We start from the raw sequence: 12,801 nt of genomic DNA, 5'->3' as shown, positions 1-12,801 counted from the left end.
AGGCGCCCCGTCATATTAAGTTTTTATAGGTAATCTAAACATAATTGCTAAGAACAAGTGACTTAAATAGATGTAAGTGGGATAAAGTTTCTAGGTGAATTTTGCATTAATAACTGTGTTTTATTATATGTCTGCTTAAAAACTTTCCAAAAATATTTTTGGTTACTTGAAACCTTAGAGTTTTGCTAAATTAACTTAAATGATGGATAGTCATTGACTATCTAGTTCATTTCCAAATAAAATAAAATACTGGAGCATTAGTTACTGAACAAGAGTTTATCTTCTTTTGGCTACTTATTACCAGTAAACTTAAGATATGTGGGTCTTTTAGTAAACATTTTGTGTCATATTGAAAATTTTACTATGAGGGAAGATGTACTTCTAGAAATGATAAAATGTGTTTAAGTTTGCCAGTCTCCAGAGTGGTAGTGAGAAAGAGAGTCCACAATTGCTTACCTCTTGGTTTTCACTAGAAATTAAGGATTCTAATCAATATATGCAATTAAAACTACTTAGAAATAATAAGGGTGAAAAGAAACAACTGTATAAGAAAAGTAGATAAGGAAAGTAGAATGATTGATTGTTCCAAATAGAGAAAAAGAAGATGAAAAAAACATAGGACAAAACTGTAGAGGTTTTTGAAAAAGGAATCTTGGGAAAGGAGTTTTGAATAAGTGGACAAAAATTTAAATTAATTTCTTCAAACTTAAAAAAAAAAAAAAGTTTCATGTGGCACCTGGGTGGTTCGGTCAGTTAAGCATCTACCTTCAGCTCAGGTCATGATCCCAAGGATCCCTGGGATCAAGCAGGGTGCCCCGCTTCTTCCTCTCCCTCTGCCTGCTGCTCCCCTTGCTTGTGCTTGTGTTCTCGCTCCCTCTCTCTCTCTGCCAAATAATTAAATAAAATGTAAAAAAAAAAAAAATGGGGCACCTGGGTGGCTCAGTGGGTTAAGCTTCTGCCTTCGGCTCGGGTCATGATCCCAGGTTCTGGGACCTAGCCCCACATCGGGCTTTCTGCTCCACAGGAAGCCTGTTTCCTCCTCTCTCTCTGCCGGCCTCTCTGCCTGCTTGTGATCTCTCTCCGTCAAATAAATAAATAAAATCTTAAAAAAGAATACTTTATAAAAAAAATAAAAACAATTTAAAAAGTTGTTTCATATCAAAGTATACAAGTACAAAATTAGAATGTGGTTTTCTCTCTATTAGAAGGACAATTTCCTTGGACTTTGTATGCTTTTGATAACAGATTGTGAAAGGTTTTTTATCTTTTAAGTAATTTGCCTAGATACCAAAAATTTTGTGTCTTACCAAGATAATTTATTGTGCTTCATGTCGTTCTTATCAGATCTTTGATTACTTCAAACAAACAAACAAAAAACAAAACAAGCAAAAAAATCTCCTCCCTATTGAAGGAGATAACTTTTTCTCACAATTGTGTAAATGTCTGTATTTGCCTTTGGCACCTTCTATTGCCATTTTGGTTAACTGGATAGCGCTGACAAACTTCCCCCAAATCAAAGTCTAAATAAACTCTTTTAGACCTCAAGTTAACTTTGGGATTTTTTAGAGGGTCTTTGAAAAAAAAAAAATCTCAAATGATTTGTTCTTTCTCCTTATAAAAAGGGAGATATTAAATGCATTAGGCTTATTGGATATGTTAATTTCATGGGAAATATTGTCAAATAAGAAGTAACAGTAAGTCTTCTTTATGTTGTATTTATATAGGTATGTTATAAGTGTTCCAGAAATTATGTGAAATTCCTAAAGTCTGATAGGTTCTGGTATAATGTGATCAGTCATAATTCTAATTATCTTAAAATGTTGTATGTTACTGAAATAACCAAATTTCCTTATCACCCATTACACTGGACTCTCATCAGATCTTCAACAATGGGCATTTTTAAGTTTTTTGTCATTTATGAGCAGTTTTTGTTCTACTCTGATGATTCGGCAAAAATGAGACTCATGAAAAAGACCTACCAAGAGCTCTCAATCATTGATGCTGCTGCGAAGTTACAAGGTATTGAACCTTGGACACATAGCTTACAAGTGAAGAAAGCGCCACCTAACATCTTGTCCAACTTAGCCCCCCACTTTATTGTGTCAGACTCCCTAAACCTGGGCATCTATTTACCTATCCCTAAAAATCCCTAACCCAAGGAACCTTGCTTCCAAGCTCTGCAGAAAGATAGGGACACAAGACAAGAGTAATCAGAATAAAATTGCTATGTGAAATTTTCCTGGCCTCTCAGGTTTCACATTTCCCAAACCAGAGATTCCAACAGGAATTACTGATTGGAGGCATTCCTGATTCAAAATTAGCTTCCTTTGGTAGATCACAGCTCCCTTGGCTAGGAGTAAGTGCAAATGAGGCTATGATAGGGAATTTCACCTTAACTCTTGAAGGTATTGTAGAATCTGTTGCTAAAGCCATAGCTTCCAGCAAAAATTCCTAGGTGCCATGGCCCAGGTTGTTCTTGGGAATAAGATAACTCTTCATTATCTTTTCAAGAGAGCAAGGATGTGTTTGTTCTCTGGCCAATACCACTTGCTGCACTTGGGTCAACACTTCTGGGGAAGTGGAATTTCAAAAGATCACTGAACAAATCAGTTGTCTTAAGAAAGTGACTCCTTCAACGAGGCCTTTCTTTGACTTATTTAATTCTGATTGGTTTGGGTCTTGGAAGCTCTGAAGTACACTTCAGACATTGGGAATTCTTCCACTTATAATAATCAGGGTAGTCTTTTTGGTCTGCTGAATTCTCTCAAAACCTTTAAATATTATGTTTGCATCTGACAACCATCAAGCAAATGATCGCCCTAAGACTAGAACATACGAAAGAAAATGAAGACAATGGAGAACTTAAAGAATGTGAACTTGAAGTTGTGACCTGTGAAAACTGAGAAAAATTCAGCAAAAAGATGTCATACATGACTAGCAGAAACTGTGAGACTTCAGAGGGTAGTTGAGAGTAGCATTAATGCCTTATATTTTGATCACGTCTCTCTGATTCAGAGTCTGATCCAAGGGAAAGAATGGTTAAAAACAAGACAAAAGGCCCCAAATAGTCACTCAGCCCCACATCACCAAACCTAGTCGTAATTACAGTTTTGGCTTGTGCCAGAAATAAAATCTTAAACCACTCAATCAGGAATCACCTGGTTAGTACCAGTGATGTAATCTACCTGATAGACTCTTGTTATTTCCTAAAGAAAAGTGTCCTTGCTCCAACCAATCCACTTCTTATTAGTATGACTCCCTTGTCCCACTCACTCTTTTCTACCTATAAAAGTCTCTTATTTTGTACAGTTGTCTGTGCACCTTTTTATCTACTCTATGGAATGCAGCTCAATTCATGAATCACTGAATAAAGCCAATAAGATCTTTAACATTTACTCATTTGAATTGTTTGTTAACATAACAAAGCACTTGAAGCAGAAAACTCAGTCCATCATTACCTATTTAAAGTGGGAGAAAAGTGGGCTTAAGGGAAGAAAAATATGACATTTAATGAATGAAATGGAATTAAAAACCAATGGGCCTATGTTTTCCTTTATCCATGCTCCTTACCTGTAGACTGGAATTTAGCTCATGCAGAAGTTCATCCCATTGCTTCTTTTTCTTGAATTTTCCTTTAGTTGCTCTTATAAGAATGGGAAAGCACTGATCCTCATTCAAGACACTTTGCTATATTTTACCCCCCTAAGCAAAATTCACCAACAATCTGAAATGGTTTAACACCCCTTGCTTTTGTATAATTTGGGTATTTCTGAGAATGTTAATGAACAATTCATTTTGGCACCTAAGACAAACACAGTCTGGCAGTGTTATTTGTCTATTACTCACCCTTGCTAATGATTGACTCTTTTTGGCTTTTATGTGCTGGAGTCCAATCCACCACATTTTTGGGGGGCAGGGCTGAAAGCAAGTAATAAACTCATCATAGGTGAAACTTGCAAGCTTGAGGTTTAAACTGGTGGCAGCTTAGACGCTACCTACTCAACACAAGACTAAATGGAGCAAAATAAATTCTGGCCATGTTCATTAGAACCACCATTGTGGTGGCGTGCAAGTATTTACCATACATCCACTGTATGGAGCACTCTGTTACATACATTACCAGGCAAGGTAAACAGAGTTCTTGACCTTCTGAGGTTTTATAACCTAAAAGGTTAGGGGCAGTAGAGATAAACATATTAGTGATTAAAAGCAAATATGCTGTGTTCATTCTTGTTCCAGGGCTCAGCAGATAGAGGTGTGGGAGAAACACTCTTCACATTAATCAAGCATCTGAAGACAGTCTCTGTTTCTAATTTTTTAAGGAAAAAGACCAAAAGAAAGCATAATTCTCCCTTCCCTCAGTTTTCTAGATGAAAAATTGGGACTTTATCAACTATATTTGCTGAATTCCAGGCCACATAGTACCAGAGACCAGTTTTAGCTAGAAAAACCCATAAATCAATGACTATAAAAGTTCATATAAAGGTGAAGTTGTTGTATTCATTTTGCATGAAGGGCTGCATTGTCCTGATCTTTTTACTTTCTCAGAGCAGGCACTCTGTGCCCCTCCACTCTGCTCCATGCTTTTCTTCTTTTTCTGTCTGAGAAGAAACCTTTCAGGAACATGGAGCTTAGAGATATTATATCTTAACAGTACTTTAGTGCTTTGGACATTTGTTGCCAGAAATTATTCTGGGGAAATGATAGTTCTGGAAGGGTCAACAGATCTTAGCCACCATCCCTCTCCATGGTGGAGGTGAGGGTGGAAAGCTCAGTGTTCCCAGATATAGAGGGACGACCAAGGGGTTAATCCCCTCTACAAACATTATATCTTCTCCTGACTCGTGTATGCATTGGAATCAAGGGTAAGACGTTTCAGTTGAAGCTTTCCTTCCTTTCCTTCTTTGTGTACCTCAGAAAGTAAGCTACCCTCTGCTTTGCAATGAGTGGTTCCAGTCTGGCCAGCAGAAAAGATACTCAGCAATTCTAGCAGGTTTCAATACCAGTTCTCCTCTAGGACATAAGGGAGAGTCAGTTATGTGGGGTTTACAAGAGCCTGAAGTCTGGGATTGAATAATCTTCCCCTTCTCTCTCTCTTTTAATGATTTAAGTTTAAATAAGACTGACACAATGTGCCTGGGTGGCTCAGTCAATTGAGCATCCAACTCTTTCAGCTCAGGTCATGGTCTCAGGTTGTGAGATTAACCCCACCTTGAGCTCTGCACTGCACTAGGAGTCAGCTTGAGATTCTCTCTGTCCCTCTGCCCCTCCCTTCACTTGCAGGCACATGCACATGCTAAATAGATAGATAGATAGATAGATAGATAGATAGATGATAGATAGATGATAGATAGATAGATAGATAGATAGATAAAATCTTTAAAAAACCAGAAGACTGGGGCGCCTTGGTGGCTCAGTGGGTTAAGCCTCTCCCTTTAGTTCAGGTCATGATCCTGGGGTCCTGGGATCAAGCCCCGTGTCAGGCTCTCTGCTCAGCAGGGAGCCTGCTTCCCCCACCCCTCCTCTCTGCCTGCCTCTCCGCCTACTTGTGATCTCACTTTCTGTCAAAGAAATAAATAAAATATTTTAAAAAACCATAAGACTGATCTCTAGCCTAAATAATATTATATTGTATTAATTAAAATAGTAAATAAATAAATAATAGTTTGATAGATAACTTGTAGAGATAGTATCTCCTTTCTAAGTATATTAACATATTAAATTGTTGAATGCTTTTTTATTTTATCACAGATAGTGTTTTGATTGGGACAGTAGAGCAAAACCCTCTCAGAATTTGGGGTTTAATAAATTTCATTACTAGTGGAATGACTATCATCAATTCTTCCAAAGCAGACCAGTAAATTCTGCCAGCTACTCATTTTCCAAAACTTGGTCACAATGCTTTCAAGTAAAAAAGAAAGGTTCTTTATCTCTAAAGCCATTTGCTTCTTACCATACTAGCACAATTTGTGATGTTGCTCAGGCATTTGTGTAATGTAAACTCTGTAGCAATTCATTTCTAGTTTGCAAACCATAAACAGGTGGTTGACAGCAACTTTTGTGGCACTGGGTACGTGAAATATACATCTTGAATTAGGAAATATTAATATTGTTTAAACTGTAGTGTAAATTTATTTAGATTTTAATGTCTTCATGTACAATGTAGTCATCTGAACACACTATTAAAACACAGTGAATCTGTGGGCGCTTGGGTGGTGCTGTTGGTTAAGCGTCCAACTCTTGGTTTCGGCTCAGGTCATGATCTTAGGATGCTGAGATTGAGCCCCTGTGTTAAACTTGTGCTCAGAGGGAGTCTGCTTGAGTTTCCCTCCCTCCCCTCCCATATGCTCGTGTGCACACTCTCTCTGTCAAATAAATAAGTAAATCTTTTAAAAAAAGAGTGAATCTGTTGTGCGGAATGTCAACAGCTTTTTATCAACTCTGTTTCAGATGAGGAAAACTGTAGCCCACAAAGTTAAGGCAGGGTACTTGGTGCAGAGAATAAAAAGCACCCACCCTGTCACAAATGAAATTTGTCTAAACTATCAATAAGTCAAGGAGAGAACTGATCCTTAAAACTTGTCCCATATAAACCCCTGCTAAACCTTGGAGAAAAAAAATATTTTGAGCAATATTTTTTCTCACCAAATAGCAAACATCACTCCATTCTTCTAGAGAATGCTTCAAAGCATTTCTTTACTTAAGGAAAAGACAAATCAATATTTTGCGTAAGTATAATGCTCCCTACATCCTTTATGAGTCCTATTAATCTCACTTCATAGGTGAAAGAGCAGAGATTCAGAGAAAATTGTTCACTGAGGCTTTCACAGCTGGTAGAGAGGACAAACAACATCACCACCATATCTAGTTATGGTTTAGGGAGATTGCTGATTTTCATTAGATTGGCAGTTTCAAGTGGAGGCATTTGCTAGTGGGATAAAGCCACTTAAGACAGTTAAGGAAAAGATGGTAGAATTGAAGGGATTCCCAGGTACCACTTTGAACATGGATTCTGGAAGCTTCTCAGGCTTTGGTATATCAAATGGCACCCCAGTGAGTGGTCTCTGTTCAGTTTTAGAAAAGAAAGTATGGGTAGTCCTTAAGCACTACTTAAGAATCAAATAGACAGATTGGCTCACTTATATTACTTCCTGATTATGCGTTCACTTCAAAATAAAAATATTTATACTGAAGAAAATATGTAGAATATTGAATGGACTATCATACAAGATGTCACAGCTCTTCCCACACCATTTTATATTCTTAGCACCTAATGCTTATTGAGATTCTGTCTGTCCAGGTCAAAAGAGTCAAAAAGATAACTCTTAATGATCATAGCTGCTAGATTTTTTAGACTGCTAGTGTTCTAGAAATAGCAGGTGAACTCTTCCGATTGCAAATAGTTCATCAATATTTTCCAAATGAAAGGCTGTTCATTTGGCCCACCTGTCACAAACCATTCCAGGTTTTATCCTTGGAAAAATGTCTAACTTTCAAAAACTGTTATTGAAGAACTTTTAGGAGATCACTGTGAATTTTTTGAAATAATTGTGAATATTCTGATTTAGAGCTTCCACGAGCTGAGACAGCAAACCTTCTCATTTAGTCGACAAAAGCACTAACTAAATGCACTCCAGAGAGGGTATTTACTGAGACACCCTCTTTCCCGATTCTGCCTGCTGTTGAGGGTCCACAGGGTATTGCAAGAGGCTCTACAATGGTTTTGTCATCTGACCTCCGGAGTTTTACAGTAACTGCTGGAAATCCTGCTCTAGTCAGAGTAAATTCAGAAAAAATAATTATGCAGGACCAAGATGCTACAAGGGTTGTTGGGGACAGTGTCAACATTGACAATAAGAATACTGCATTGGAATACTGCATTGGAATAGGAACATAACCTCAGCCACTGGTCTGTACTAGGAACCTGCCCACATCAGCCTTAAATTCCATCCTGCTCACCTTTTTAAGTCACATGGATTCTGGGGTCTTTTTTTTTTTTTTTCTTTATGGCTATTTTCTAGATTACCTAGATTTGGGGTCTTTCAGTTCTGTCTCCATTTAGCTTTAATACTTTTGTGTGTTTTGTATGCCTCCTCCCAATGAGCTCCAATTATGTGAAGGAGGTGGCCGGTGGTGGTTGTGTGGATTATTTTTCCCTCCCACTCCTCTCCTTTTTTGTCATTCCTTTTAGCCATGGAGGTGGAAGAGGGAGGAGAGAGAGAAAGAGTAAGATGTAAGCTGGGTAGATAAGCCTGTGACTGGTTTTCTACCTGCCCTGAATGGGGGTACAGGATCTAAAGGTAGCCTTGCTTTATTTGAGCCAGAGCAAGGTTCGTGGGAGACATGGTGTGACTGTGTGCCACTCCAAGAAAAGGTATTTCAGTAATTACACATTAACTCTGTTCACTGAGTAGAAGGTAGTTAATTTAAAAATGCTCATGTTTCTGCAGCCCAGTGGAATGAGAACCACCCTTGATCCTGTCAAAAGAACATTTTGAATCAAAGGGGCTTTATGGGAGCGAAAGAGTTTTGTGGTTGAGTGCTATGCTGTGGCCTTTTAATCATTAAACTCTTTCACAGTGGTAAAATGAACGTCCATTGTCATGGCCACACCAATGAGGCCATCGGACTGGGAGAAAAGGGAGGACTTTGCTATGGGGGAGGGAACTAAAAGAAGGGGACAGGCAGGCAGCCCTGTGGCATTCACAAGTAATAGCAGCAGAATGTTGAAAAGAGAGAAAAGGCAGCCCAGGTTAGTTTGTTCACCTGGGCAACACCTTACTAGATCAGTTCAGTTTTTACTGTTCTTTAAGTTTACGTAGGAAAGTTGCTTGGAAATAGCATTTATTATTACTGTTATTTTATATAGGGGAGGGGCTGAGGAAGAGGGAGAGAGATAATTTTAACCAGGACCCATGCCCAGCAAGGAACTTGATATCACAATCTTAAGATCATGACCTGAGTTGAAATCAAGAGTTGGATGCTTAACTGACTGAGCCACCCAGATGCCCTGGAAATGGCATTTTATCCTTAAACACTTTTCTACACCTGTGGTAGAACCATCAGCATGACCAGGCGGACAAATTGCACTGTCCCCTCTCCCGAAGTTAGTTAAACTATCTTCTGAGCAACGTGTGAGATTTATGAAGACACTGCCTCCAACTCCATTCCCGGAAAGGAGCCTGCATTTTGGCTGACCTCATCATTGTTGGCTCACGACCTTTTTTTTTTTTTTCCTTGAACATTCCCCATGACTTTGAAGTTCCACTCTTCTTTTTTGCTGTAGTTTTCTATGGAGACAAACACTACATCTTCTAATTTAGCATTTTTTTCTTTTTCATCTTCCCCATTTGAAACTGTACACCCATTAAACCCCAACTTCCCTTCCTCCTCTCCCTGAATCCCCCAGGAACCACCGTTCTACCAATTTAATCACTCTAGGTACCTCATGTAAGTGGACAGTCAGGAGAAAGTGAGAAATGAGAATAGGAGAGAATTTCCAACCAATGAAAGTTCACCAAATAGGGTAAGTCATTTGGGTTTGAGGCTTTCACCTCGACTTCAGTAGAAGGAAGTTGGGAATAAATATCAGAAAACTTCTGTCACGACTAAACTGTGTTGCCTACTCTGTGACGTCACCAGGGACCAGGGCAGCTCCACCCGCTTGGAGAAGAACACCCCACCATACTGCTGGGTCTTTCTTTCAGCTGCTAACCACTCACCTCCCATGAAGCTTTCGGGTGGCCTAGCAATTCTTTGCTTCTTTAGGCAATTCACTGTCAGATTTTCCCAGCCACTGTTATATTTTTTCTCTTCTATCCTCAGATTCCCAACCCTCTCTTCTCACCCTCACTCTTGGCTTATGTCACTGACATAAAGTGCTGCATTCAGAAAGGAAAGTCCAAAAGCTCCCACCATAAAATTTATGCATTCACTTGCCTCCGGGCTCTGGGCTCTGGGCCCACAGCTCTACACTTGTCCCTCTGGTTACTAAGGGTAAACCCTCTCTGCTCCTACCTCAGACCAACCCCTCTACAGGGGCATGGCTCCCAACTTACCTTCCCTGCACAGAAAATTGCTCTTCGGTTCTCTGCCCTCTCCCTTTACCCTTGTTTTCCTCCCTACTGAATCACTCTATGAGCATGCAAACATGTTATTTCTCCTTTTTATTTTTTTTAAGATTTTATTTATTTATTTGATAGAGATCACAAGTAGGCAGAGAGGCAGGCAGAGGGGAAGGGGGAAGCAGGTTCTCTGCTGAGCAGGGAGCCCGATGTGGGGCTCTCTCCCAGGACCCTGAGATCATGAGCTGAGCCGAAGGCAGAGGCTTAGCCCACTGAGCCACCCAGGCGCCCTTATTTCTCCTTTTTAAAAAAGAATTCTCTTTTGATCCGCACTCCTTCCCTGGGTTATTGCCAGATTTTTTTTTCATTTCTTTGATAGCAAAAATATGTGAAAGAGTGACCTGTAATTACTGTATTCACTTTCACTTTGTATCCTCTTAGGTTGATATCTTGAGCACACTCCAGTCAAGGTTTTAGAACTTCACCAAAACTACATTTACATGGTTAAATCCAATGGCTCATTCTCTGTTTTACCTTATCTGACCTCATCAGCAGCCTTTGACCAAGCTCCTCACCCTGCCTTCATTGGACCTTCTGCACGTGGCTTCCAGGACACCGCACTCTCCTCGTTTTCCTCCCACCTTACCGGTCGTTCCTTCTCAGATCATGCTCCTGGTTCTTGTTCGCCATCACTCCCCCAGAAATTTGAAGCAGCGTGGCCTCATTCCTGGGACTACTCCTATGTCTGTGAAAGCTCATCCTCCTGGTGAGCTCAGCCTGTCTTATGGCCTTTTAACTACAGAGTTGCATGTCTAGCTGTCTATTTGACATGTCCTTTGGAGGAGTAGTAGACATTAGTAGCTAATTTAATATGCACCAAGCACAATTTTTTTGAAAGATATATTTATTTATTTATTCGAGAGAGAGAGAGAGAATAAGTAGGGGGAGGGACAGAGGGAGAGATAATCTTAAGCAGACTCCCTGCTGAGTTAGGAGCCTGATAGGGGCTCAGTCCCAGGGATATAAGATCATGACCTGAGCCTGAGCTATAAGCAAGAGCCAGACAGACACTCAACCGACTGAACTACCCAGCCCACCCCACACCAAGCACAACTTTTTAATTCAATCTCAAACCCTCTCACTCCTTTCTCAGTCATTCACTTCTCAATTAGGGAAAATGGCTATTTCTCAAATGATAGAAACTTTATTCCTCTACTTACTTACCCTCAAAACTTGGAGTCATTATTGATTTCTGTCTTCCTTGTAGGCTTTACATTCAATTCATTAGCAAATCACATAAACGCCTCTTCAATATCAGTCATAATGTGACCACTTTTGTCATTCCCTTCTTGCCACCCTGCTGCAAGCTACCATTTCTCCCCTGAACTGTGTAATCTCAATACACCAGTCACAGTGATTCTGTTAAAATGAAGTAAGGAGCTTTCCCCATCCAAAATTTACACTATTACATGTGTGTTTCTCTTTATGTAGACTATCTTTTATTAAAGAGATTTACAATATCCCTTAGTGACTTCTACTAATTCAACTGATTAATTGATCAATTAATAGATTTGGGTTAAAAACAATTTCTCTGTGACCAGATATAGCTCTACTCTCTCACGTGACATCTCTGAAGCATGTCCTACTACACTTGCCCTCTTTCATTCATCCCTGGACACAATGGTTTCCTAGATTGTACCCCACACACTTAAACCTCAGGGCCTTTAATCTTGCAGTTCTCTCTGCTTGGTTGTGTTTTCTCCTTGAAATCTGCACTGTTGGTTTTCAAGCTTTCTTCAGATCTTTATTCAAAACTCTTCTTCTCAATGAGAACACTTTGGTCATCCAATCTATTATTGCAACACTGCTATTGACCGAATGTTTGTGTCTCCACCAATTTGTATGTTGAAACCTAATTCACCATGTGTTTGGAGGAGAGCCCTCTGGGAAGTGATTAGGTCATCAGGCTGGAGCCCTAGTCACCTGGATTGTTGCCCTTATAAAAGATATTCCAGAGAACGCCCTCATCCCTTCTATAATGGGAGGACTCAGGGAGAGGCCAGCTGTCTATGGACTAGGTAGGGGTTCTCACAAGATACTGAATCTGCTAGCACCTTCATCTTGGGCATTCCAGCCTTCAGACCTGTAAGAAATAAATTTCTGTTGTTTATCGGCCCCCTCGTCTGTGGTATTCTGTTCTAGCAGTCCAAATGGACTAAGACACTTGCTCCTGATGTTTTGTATTCTCTCCTTCTCTGATTTTTTTTTTCTCCTTTTATGCTTAGGACAATCCTGAGAGTACAAATTCCCTTATTTATCTGGTTCATAACCATGTTCTCTACTAAAATGACAGCATGAGGGCAGAAATTTTTGGCTGTCTGCTTCACGGCTGTATCCTCAGCATCAAATATTCATAATAACCAACATTCATTTATATAGTGCTTAGTACTAACCGGTTTGCCGGTCACTTTAAGCACCACTTCAGATTCTCCAGTCCCAAATTGCCTCGTGTTCCAGTTGCTGCAGCAGCCCCACATACACGTGGCTCTGGCTTCACACTTATGCAACCCAACAGGGCATCACCTCACATCTGACCTCATGCACCTTTTGCTTCCCAGCCCAACGTTCCCCTCTAGGTCCAAAGTATAATTCATCCAAATACCTTGCTTGGTGCTCAGGCACACACCCATGAGCACATTCTTGAAACACCCGGAGATGAAAGCCATCAGGTTATCCC

At 39.8% G+C, this 12,801-nt stretch overlaps 1 protein-coding gene across 2 annotated transcripts in view; it reads right to left on the bottom strand.

Annotated features, from left to right (window-relative positions):
• OLIG3 (oligodendrocyte transcription factor 3) overlaps positions 1–3,725 on the bottom strand; it is a 43,487-nt gene extending 39,762 nt beyond the window's left edge. For both annotated transcript variants that reach the window (XM_059176335.1, XM_059176337.1), the window contains exon 1: positions 3,571–3,725. The gene's annotated coding sequence lies outside the window, so the exon portion shown is untranslated. The remainder of the gene's footprint in view (positions 1–3,570) is intronic.
• Positions 3,726–12,801: the final 9,076 nt, after the last annotated feature.

The sequence above is a fragment of the Mustela lutreola genome, chromosome 6, assembly GCF_030435805.1.
Source record: "Mustela lutreola isolate mMusLut2 chromosome 6, mMusLut2.pri, whole genome shotgun sequence".
Taxonomy (NCBI): Eukaryota; Metazoa; Chordata; class Mammalia; order Carnivora; family Mustelidae; genus Mustela; species Mustela lutreola.
The sequence above is the reverse complement of the archived record's forward strand: the minus strand, read 5'-3'. Positions and strand labels throughout refer to the sequence as shown.